Genomic DNA, 11,239 nt, shown 5'->3' with positions numbered 1-11,239 from the left:
CCCTACATGAATGTATCAAGACATTATTGAGGAACTAGTTGTCCTTTTTTCTTTCAACGACTCTCACCATAAAATTGATTAATATTATGCAATTTGCAAACTTCAATCAATTTTACATATATCATGTCCAATCTAGTCTTATCGTGAATTTTTTATTTTGCAAATAAAAATCGTAAAAACTCAAGAATAGATACAAATATCAACAAGTTAACAAATCAGAAACCATATCGTTATTAAAATCAAATCCTAAAATATGCATCAAAAATCAAAATCAAACACAAATAAAACCTTAATGTCATATAAGAACCGTTTGTATATCAAAATCAAACCTCATTAATGGCATATTAAACTAAATACATGCCATTCAACGTGAGAATTAATAATTAATGAGATACATCTACACGAGATGAAGACATGAACATGAACATAGTTCATGAATTTCCAAATACAATTCATATCCTAAGTATATTCTCTATACATATATTGATTTGATTTAATTAATAGCTTCGTTTATCGAGTCCTTGTGTTCTACTGCTCACAATTCGATGAAAAACGTCTCTCACTTGCTTCTCCAATGGATCCAGACCTTTCTTAATAGCTTCAGACACCATCTCCACTTCCTCCACCCTCTTTCTCACCTCCGATTCCTGTTCTTCCGCCAATGGAAACTGCAACGAATCACACAATTCGTTTACAAAACGAGCAGATCTCTCGATCCCTTCAATCTCCTTCAACAATCCACAAGCATTTCTCCTCCCTCTCTTCTTCGATTCCTCCAAAATTCTCTCGTGCAGACTAATAATCGGAGATCCCCAATTGAAATTCTTGGGTATGTTGAAATGGGATTGTAGTCCACGATCTTGACAAGGGATCGCAGCTACCAAAGTCCACATCACGAATAACAGGACATTGTTCATCGTGTAAACAGCTACAGGAATGACGTCGGTAGTCTTGGGAGGAACAATGTTGTTTCCAATTGCTTGAAGTTGTTTTGAAGCGGACCAAGATCTTGAAACACTCCACGAGAATGATTTGAATTTCTTCAAGGATTTTTGATGATTTGGGGGATCTTTACCGAAGGATCTGTTTCTATGAGCGAAAGCGGAGTTGGATTGTTTATCGTCAATCATTCCGATTGTTAACTCGATTAGCGCCTTTTTAGCTCGCCGGAATTGAGCTTCTCCGAGATATCGTTGATTACCCAAAGCACATGAAACGATCTCCAGTTGTTTCTGCCATTGTCGGATCTGTTCAATTCCATCTCTAATTGCATTACAAACATCTAATCCTTTCACGCTCCTTTCGAAATAATCCAAAACCAACTTATCACTCATGTAAGATTGGTTGTTGAATAATATGGCTTTGAATTCTTCTTGACAACACAGGAAAACATCTAGAAGATCAGAAACCCACGAAAGAGAAAGGAATTCATGTGAATCAACCCGAGACAAATCGATAAACCTCTGAGTTACATGTCTTTGAAACGCTTCAACCTCTTGTTCCTGACTTGTGGCCTCATGAATCACTGGATCTCGTTTCATACTCAGTATTGAACGCCGAAAACGTGTGAAAGATGGAGATGATGAACCTTGATAATCAGTTGACGCCATTATCTTGACAGAAGAACAGTTCAAGAGCGAAAAAGTGAATGATCAGTGTGAATATGAACAAAGAAATGGGTAGTGATGAGTGATGTTCCAATTTTAGGGGTTTTAAAGGAATTCGAGAAAAACCCAATTGGAATCTTACACAAACAACAATGGAGAAATGTAAGAAACCTGTAAATTGGAGAGTGAAGAGAGAATTTGGAGTGGATGAATGTTAGAAGTCTTAAAAGGGTTTTAAAGGAGGAAGGTTTGATATTGACCGCGTTTTTTATGGCGTCTTCAAGATGATGGACTCATTACTCAAACTACTGTTTCTACAGTGACTTTTAATTAAAATTAAAAATTAGTTTATTCTATAAAATTAAATTCATCTTTGAAACATTATAACAAAGACTTGAAGGCTTTTTTTTTTTTTTTTTTATTACATGTTGTATTTAAAATTCATAACTATTATTAATGCTTTAAGTACCAGATACTCTGTTTGGCATAAAATTTAAAGTTTGTCTAGAATGGAATTAATGAATTATACTTTAGTCGCATAATTATATGTTACGTAATATACTTTTCTTACAGAAAAATACGTATTTTAAATGATGTTCACATTAGAAATGCATGCTTACAAAAACACAATTTCAACATATGATCACACAAAAGTTATACAACCATGTTTACTTTTTTAATAGAAAAACTTATAATAGTTTTTACCAATTTAATATAAAGCTTTAAGATGTTCTAGAAAATATTGTACAAGCTGATAACCTTAATTTGCAAAAAGAAGCGAATTAGTCAGTTATTATAATAGTCTTGTCATATATATATATATATATATATATATATGTTAAATACATCTTATTATTATAACTATAAAATTAATTTATCTGGTATTCTTGTTATAAATAAAGACAAAAACGATTTACCCATTCTACGCCACAAATTGTTTTCGATTTTCAAAATTTTCAATCGATTTATATTTAGAAAAAGAAGAATCAAAATTGGGTAGTTTTTGACTTTTTGGGACTTGGAACAAGACAACGGTGGACCGGGTGTGGGTGCTTGTAGTCTTCATCACTTGAAATAATAAACCCAATTTGGTAATCTAACTAAACTTGTATTAACCCATTTTTAAAAGTAATGTTTTTTTGGTAGATTCGAAATTTATATCTAATCTTATTTTTATTTTATTTTATTTATTTATTTATTATTATTATTATTATTATTATTATTATTATTATTTTTTTTTTGGGTGGGGGGTTTAGAGTTTAAACGTTCCTTTTCAATCCTTTGTTTTGTTAGCCTAAATGTGAGGTTATCATGGATGCTACATCTTCCTTCATCATCCTACCACCATGACATCATCTCCTCTCTTTATATTGTGGCATTTGAGCTCTTTCCATTCTCAGCATCATCTCGCTCGCGATCCCGCACATGTGCTCAATTTCACAACCATTTTAGGGCCTGAATTCCAAAGCCTTGGCACTTTGAGTTTCCTCCAACATATTCCAAAATTTATTCTCTTCATCATGCAAATATTATCCATGTACCTTTTATTTATCAGTTACACATTTTGCATGTTTCTTGTTTGGTTGTGGCTCTAGAGTAGAATCATCTGTTCAGGTGGTTGTCTCACCTCAAGTTACTTATGGTTACACATTCTATGAAGGTTAGCTGGTAGCAGGACTGTATGTTGTAACAACACTAGTAGGCGTTAGTGAGTTGTATGATTGTTGTTTGCATGTATTATGTGCCTAGTTGATCCTCTGATAGTTTATATGTCGATATGTGTGTTTGGTTTGGGTTGAGGCGGCCCTCCTTTGTGTTGTAGGCCAAGATACCCGGTGCGGTCCAAATGTAAGATGTAGGCACGGAGGCTCGGGAGGAGCGGTTTGGTTGAGGCAGTAGGCCAACAAACCATGGTATTTTGGCTCGGATACAGTCAAGCCGAAGGCCCGAAGAGTGTTCGTTATGTATGCTTATATGATTATTCGTATGGGGTATTTTGGGAGAAACTCACTAAGCTTTGTGCTTACCCAATTGTTTATTGTTTCAGGTATCATCGGTGGCCATGGGAAGGTGAAGGCGGGACTCTACACACTCATCATCAGTATTGAGGATTTCGCGTTTTCTATGATACTCTGATTTGTAATAAATGAAATTTAGAGTAAACGATTTTCTTAATAATGGATTTATAAATTGAGAAGTTTTACCTTAATAAAAATGAAAAATTTTGGTTGTGAAAAATGGGACGTTACAAGTTGGTATAAGAGCCCTGGTTTGAGTGAATTGGAAGAACACTTGTGTGAATCCAGTCTCAAACTAGGATTCAAGAATTTTTGTAAAATGTTTTTGAAAGAAATAATTTATAATAAAAGGATTGTGATAAGGACATGGGCTCGGTCTCTTGTCATGTTCTTGTTTGATTGTTGGCTTGGGATTGGGAGCGTGAGCCTTGACATAACTTTGACTTTTTTCAGGAGGATGCGGTGTGTACAGTCAACCAGAGCCCGAACAGGAGAGTGTTTACCAAAATACCCATACTTTTTATGTTTGTTGAGTTTTTATTTTTGCTGATATATGAATTGTTAGAAAAGCATGCTAGTGGAGAAGGTTCTTTTAGAAAATGTTGGATAGAAATGCCTGATTTCTATGATGTCTTCTGATTTAGGGAGTTGCTTACCTAATATATATGCTTTTGATTGTGTGATTGTTGCGTGTATGTTGATTAGTTGTATATGGTCGGGATTAAATAGCCTCAGAATGATCGAATTTGCCTTACTTCCTGTTCCTTGTTTGGTTGTGGATTTAGCGCAGAGTCGATTATTCGACAGTCTATATGACCTCGTATTATGTACAACAAGCATGTACAAAATCAACCAGTGGTGTTGGAGCAAGGGTACCCCTAGGAAGAGTGCCTAGGAAGTTAGTTGTAGCTCACAGGAGAAGTGGGTGTTAGCACACCTAGGAGTGGCTTAGTTGTGACATCCCCATTTTTCACGGTCAGAAAAGATCGATTTTGTTTATGCTTTATAAAAATCAGAGTACCTCTTTTAATAAAAATTTTGCGGAATTTGCTCCCAAAAAAATACGATAAATACATTATCAAAACATTTTTGAAGAAACGTATTTTATTCATTTTAAAACGTTTGGGATGTCATCGTCAATACAGGGACATAAGCATAAACGGAACTTACATTTATTTACACTAGTGATCTACATCTCTTTAATCTCTCAGTGTAATGTCACTTCATATCGACACCTGTGATATAAATAAAATGAGTGGGTCAGGTTGGGAAACCTGGTGAGTACATAGGGCTTTCAACCCACAATAATATAATTAGTATGTTTAAACAACCAAACAATCAACCCAATTACCCATCCCCATTATCTTCTTTACTCTTAAGGATTTATCCTAAGAGTCATCTATCTTGCATTTGTTTATTCCGAAGTCCCTTACTTCCAGGGTTATAGGATTGGCACTAAATCCATAGCTGCCAATGCTCGTTCGTAAAGCATTAATTCCATAGCTGCTATAGTTTATTCATCGGGTACTAAATCCATAGCTACCAGTGTTTATCTAATAGGTACTAAGTCCATAGCTACCAATTCCTAACAGGTACTAAGTCCATAGCTACCAGCGTTTAACTAATAGGTACTAAGTCCATAGCTACCAATTCCTAACAGGTACTAAATCCATAGCTACTAGTGTTTGTCCAATAGGCACTAAGTCCATAGCTGCTGAGGTTATTTATTAGGCACCAAGTCTATAGCTGCCTATGTTTACTCTCATAATCTTTTATCTCTCATCATTCATCTACCCATGTCATACCCAACATATTCGTATATATAAAATACTTATATAGTTTAAATCATTTAAAACATGTATAAAACGTTCATCCAGCATAGACAACAAGTATTAAGATAATATGCACACATAGCACGTAGTTTATATAAAATACTTCATATCTATGTGTAAGATGAAAGTAACTATGCACTCACCTGATTAGGTGGTGAGTCGGCACTCGGACAGCACTTCGTTACTCTTAAAACAATTTCCTCGACAAAACCTAGTATCAATATGACTAGGGTTTAGTCTGACGTTAACCGCGACTAATTAATAGTCCAGCTATTATTATTATTATTATATAAACGTTAAATAACACTCAATATAACTCATAATAATAGCCCAAATACTTATTATAAGGTCCTAATAACATTACTATATTAAAACATAAGCTATACTAAAGATAGGTTAGGCGTAGCTCACTTACAGCGGGTTTTCTCGAAAATCGGGCTTTGCTGGAGCAGCGTTTCCGAGCTGAAAGACCCTTTTTCTCGGGACTCTGGGAGCCTCGGAGCTTCCTTCGGGTTCTAGGGGGTTTACCTAGGCTTTAGGGGGTTAGGGAGGCTTAGAGAGAGAGTTTAGAGAGAGAAAGAAGAGGGTTGAGGGGTGAGGAAATGAGGGAACCCGGCACCTCTATTTATAGGGTGAAATCCTGACGGACTTTCCGAGTTGGTTTACTGACTCGCCGAGTCAGTGCCACGTGTCATCACCTGATGGCTTTCCTTGGGGAGAAAGCCTTGACCCATATTCAGCCACGTCACCCTTTTTGCAGCAACACCCTGCTAACTTCTAAACCCCGTAATTTTTGCATACGAGCTCCATTTTCGACGTTATTTATATCCACGCGTAGGTAAAAACAAGGTCTTCAACTTTCATTTAGACTCCGTCGGCTAATTCTTGACCGATCTCAAATGTAACAGTAGGAGGTGTTTAGACTGCTAAATGACCGCGAAGAATTCATAACTCCTTCATACGGACTCCGTTTTCGTCTATATTTTTACCGTTGAGTTCCTATTAATGAGATCTTCAACTCTCATTTAGGCCGCGTAAGCCAAAAACCGCTCGAACTAAAATTCGAGTTTCGGGCCGTGCACTTCTAAGCCGAATCTTAGAAAAATCATAACTTCTTCATACGAAGTCAGATTTGGGTGTTCTTTTTATGGATTTTCTCGGTTTAACATATTCTACGACTTTCGTTTAGATCACTAAGGATAAAAAGTCCTCCATCATAAATTCACTATTTACGTCTCCCGGTGCCGTGCCGGTTTTGCCGTAAAACTTCGGCGGGCCATAACTTCTTCGTTATAACTCGGATTTCGGCGCTCTTTATATGTACGGAAACCTTGTGACATATGCTAAAACTTGGTTAAGATTATTTATTCTAAATAATATTTTGTCCAAAAGTCATTTTCGACACTTATTGCCTCTAAATTGACTAGCTTGGATCTGCGGGCGTTACATTAGTGCAGTGACTTAGAACCTTGGTATGAATTATGAATGAACTATGGATAGGTGTGGAAGGTAGTATGTATTGGATTTGTTGTCTAAGCCCATAACTATAACTGGGATGTACTTGACCCGATTGTAGCATGGTCCTTTTGGATTGCCTTCACCAGTGCAATTTGATAGGATGGACTTTTGAGAATAAAGCTATTTGTGATTTATTAAAATATTATAAGTATAATATATTAATTGAGAAATCATATTATTTAATTAGCATTGATCAAGAATTAATTTAGTAATCAAAAGAGACTAGTTAAATATACGGGGACTGATTAAGTAAATCAATAACTCTTATAGCATGGGCCAATGATCCATGGTTAATTAGGATGAGCTAAACCAATGTGATAGTCCATGGATGTTTAACCCATGGAGCCTAAGTAATATGAAAGGTCGTGGTGCATTAGGATTTGCACAGATGTAACCCTAACATTTATAACACTATAAAAGGACACCCCTAGAGCCCAAATCGGTTGCACCTATCATTCTAAGAGTTTGATAATTTATTTTGTACTAACTAGCTTGTTTTCATAAGCCTCCTCTTGCACTTGGTGTTTGTGACACATTTGAGGCATCACACTTGAGGTGCTAAAGCTTTCAAAGGCCAAGAACTACAACTACATCAAGAGGTATTCATCTAACTATGAGTTTTGTATTGTATATCCTCCATTGTATGCTAGTTAGGATGTATGCTTTGGAAAATTGAAAATGCATGCATAATTAGAGAAAACATAGATCAAAAGCATCTAGGGTTGCATGTGCACCATAGGAGTGTTATAGTGCTTAAAACCCAACAGTATGGGCCCATACTACTGAAAGCACAAGATCCGTATGAGATTTAGGAGAACTTTTGAGGCTACTAAGGGACTCATAGGAGTAGGTTCGGGTGTGTTGAGCACTGTGTTGTGATGTCTGATATTTTCTTGGTATATTTTTAGTATGGCGGCTATTGGAGGTCCAAGAGTTGGAGCAGGTGGCCAGGGTGGGCCAGGATTTACCGAGGACCGGGTTAGGGATATCATTCGTGAGGAGGTTATTTCTTTTGTCAGGGAGTGACTCCGAAGTTGCTCGGGATGGTCAAGACCGCCATGATTGAGTTTATCAATGATCATTATGCTACACTTTCTGAGGTTGTTGTTGCTGCAACCACCATGGCTGTTACTGCCATTAGGGCTCAGGGAGAGAGAGATTTCCAGTACCGGGACTTCAATAGTATGAAGCTCCCAGAGTTTGATGGGTCTCGGACCCGATTGTGGCGATGAGATGGTTGGTTGATGTAGAGGGTTGTTTCTTCACGTGTTCTTGTCCGTATGACCAGAAGGTCAAGTACGCCCTGAACCTTCTCAGGTTGGGGGCAAGGGAATGGTGGAGACTAGTGATTAGTCTTTATACTCCTGAGCTAAGGGTCACGATGATTTGCGAGCAGTTCTCAGAGATGTTTCGTTCAAGGTATGTTCCCCTGGTAGAAAGGGAGAAACAGGCCCTGGAGTACCTGGATCTGAGACAGACGATTGAGTCGATGATGGAGATTACCAAGATTTTCACTGAGAGGGCTTTGTTCAGTCCTGAGTTCGTTGCTTCATATCAGGCTCATATGACTCGGTATTTGAGCATGCTCAAGACGGATATTCAGCAATTCGTGTCCACCAACGTTATGGTTCTCTCGCTAAGCTTCAGGGTAACGCGAGGAGGCGGGAGATTGAGATAGAGACCCAGGCGAGGGAGGAGTGTCAGGATCTGGATCAGTCCCAACCTGCAGCGAAGCGGCTCTAGTCCGCCAGATAGAGTTCAGGATCAGTTGGAGGGAGGTACAGATCTTTTGTATGTTACATGTGTGGTGAGGAGGGCCATTTGTAGAGATCGCAGGTGTAGTGCGTGATCTTGTTTCCGTTACAGTCAGGAAGGCCACATCAGATCTCGTTGTCCTTTTATCAGTGAGATGTTGGATCCTACACCCTTAGCTTGGTAGTTACCCGACGGTTGTTATGGGACCGCCGGAGTCCCGAGGACCGAGATTTGATTTGGCAGTTCTTCTATTTAGCAATTGTGGTAGTATTAATATTCGGCTTTAAGTTCCATCTATGTTTCAAGTTTAGTTGTAATCTTGGATGATCACTTAAATGGATTTATCTTATTTAGCTTTGTTTAAACTGATCTCTTGTTATGTATGGATTAGTTATCTTTGTCCTCGATTGTGTGTGTATTGGAATGTATGAATGTTGTGTGGATTTAGATCCTACTGTGTAACAGGATATCGGTGGTTGGAATTAGTAGAGCTCGAGTTAGTCTGGGTATCAAAGGACTATGAAGTTCTTAGTCTCTAGCATATATAAAGTGAGGGAGATTGGAACCACACATTAGGAAGACTTTGTGTCAAGGTTTGGTTCTCAGTCAGATTTCTCTAAGTCTCAGACTTATGCACAACTGCTAAATCTCCTGGTTTCGATTCATATTAGTCTTAGTTGTGATAACATCTATAGGGCGTGCTTGTGCTTAGACCTTAGGGTGTTAGGAGCTTCGAGTGAGGGTTTACTTATCTGTTATCATCTGATTGGGGGGGTGAGCCCGAATGTTGATAATGGATTGGTTAGCTGGGCTGTCGGAGTCGAGCAGGAGTGTGGTTTAGTTAGATATGTTATCAGTTAGTTTTCGTTGCAAGGAGTTAAATGTTATAATTCTGGGAATTGGGGGTTAAAGTGTAACTTCTGGACTAGTTATGATTAGATTTTTGGATGTTGGGGGTTGTTTGGTAATTTTTGGAATCATGGGACTATAGAGTAAATTATGGACTTAATTTGAAAAATAATAGGGAAGGAGGGACTAAAAGTGTAAAAATGAAATTAAGTTTGATTGTTGGAGGCGAGGCTAAAACCTGTCAACCCCTCCCTTGCCACCCATTTTTCTTACTCAAACCCTAACCCTAAGCCCATTTTTTAGCCGCCACCCTTATACCTCCATACCTCCAGCCGCCGTCACCTCTTAGCCGCAAACGTGAACCACCGAAGCAGCCATCGTCGATGTTTCCGCTGCTAGCGAAGACGAGAGTCACGAATCCAAAGTCGTGTTAGTCGGGGAGATCAGAAGTGAAAGGCTTGTGGTTTTTGTTGCCGCCGTTCGCAGTTGAGGCCACACAAGTTCTCTTCTCCGCGTCTTTTCTATCGCTACATCATTGCCACTGCCGCCACTCCGAGCGGCTGTCGTGTGTTGTCACCGTTGCTCTGACTGTCGCACGCCACCACGAGGGTGGTTGAGTTTGGTTGCATGTTTCAGTGTTGGAAATCATGTTCGTGTGTGTGTTGCTAGTTCAACTCGTGAAGTGAGTGTGGGTGCGTCTTGGCTGGCCAGAAAACGAAAAGAACCACCACGGCAACCAACCGTGGTGGTTGCCATCCTTACTGCCTTTTTCTGCCACCACCAGCCACCGTGTGAGTTGGTTGTGTACGTGTAATGTGGTATGTATGTTTGTGTCTTTCTGTGTGGTTGTTGTAGTGGGAATTGTTGGTTGGATTTTAACTCGAAACCACCACCGTCGCAATGTGTGGGTGGCTGTCGCCACAGACCGCCGCCGACCACCACCGCCTGAGATAGCAGTGGGTGGTGCTTGACTTATTAAACATTAAATTACCTAAACATCTAACTTTAGTCAGAGTGGCACGAGTTTGGGGTTGGAAACCCTAAATAGGGTTTAGAAAACCCTAATGTCATGAAAAACCCCAGTGTTGGAGTTATGTCGGGACCTACGTTAAAATTGTTAGTTGAACTTTAAATTATACTCGGTAATGCCTTACAGTTAACTTAATGTAGTGTTGGACTTAATGAATTAAGTCCTTAAGTGGTCAAGTGTGGAACATTAACCCTAGTTATGATTTCATGTGGAAAACCATGGAATCGGGGAGCTCTTTTTTGGACAATGATTGGACGCGTATTTGGGCTATTGATTAGATTATTATTTCACCCGAGAATAACTAAGTCAAACCTTAATCAGTCCTACCCTTCGGTGATTAAGTCCTTAATGGGTTAAGTGTTCTTACTTAACCCTAATCGTCATTTTATGTGGAACCCTAATTGTCATTTCATGTGAAATAGTCACTGTTGTAAGTGACTATGACCTATGATCGGGTATTCACTCTAGTATCTTCATGTAGGTGATTGGAAGTGAGTTGAAGCAATTAGAGTTCTTCGTTACTACAGTGGTCACTTACGCACATATCGAGGCGAGTTTCGCCTCACTATAACCGTGGGTCGAAGGCACCAATAACGGACCACTAGTTTTGATTATCTGTTGGTAGAGGGA

General features: G+C 38.7%; 1 pseudogene; it reads right to left on the bottom strand.

Moving 5' to 3' along the window:
• Positions 1–350: 350 nt before the first annotated feature.
• On the bottom strand, positions 351–1,833 carry LOC145073964 (protein ROH1D pseudogene; annotated as a pseudogene).
• Between the last annotated feature and the right edge of the window lie 9,406 nt (positions 1,834–11,239).

This window comes from Lactuca serriola, chromosome 9 (genome assembly GCF_051521515.1).
Source record: "Lactuca serriola cultivar US96UC23 chromosome 9, Lser_US96UC23_V15, whole genome shotgun sequence".
Taxonomy (NCBI): Eukaryota; Viridiplantae; Streptophyta; class Magnoliopsida; order Asterales; family Asteraceae; genus Lactuca; species Lactuca serriola.
This window is presented reverse-complemented; position numbering and strand designations above follow the sequence as displayed.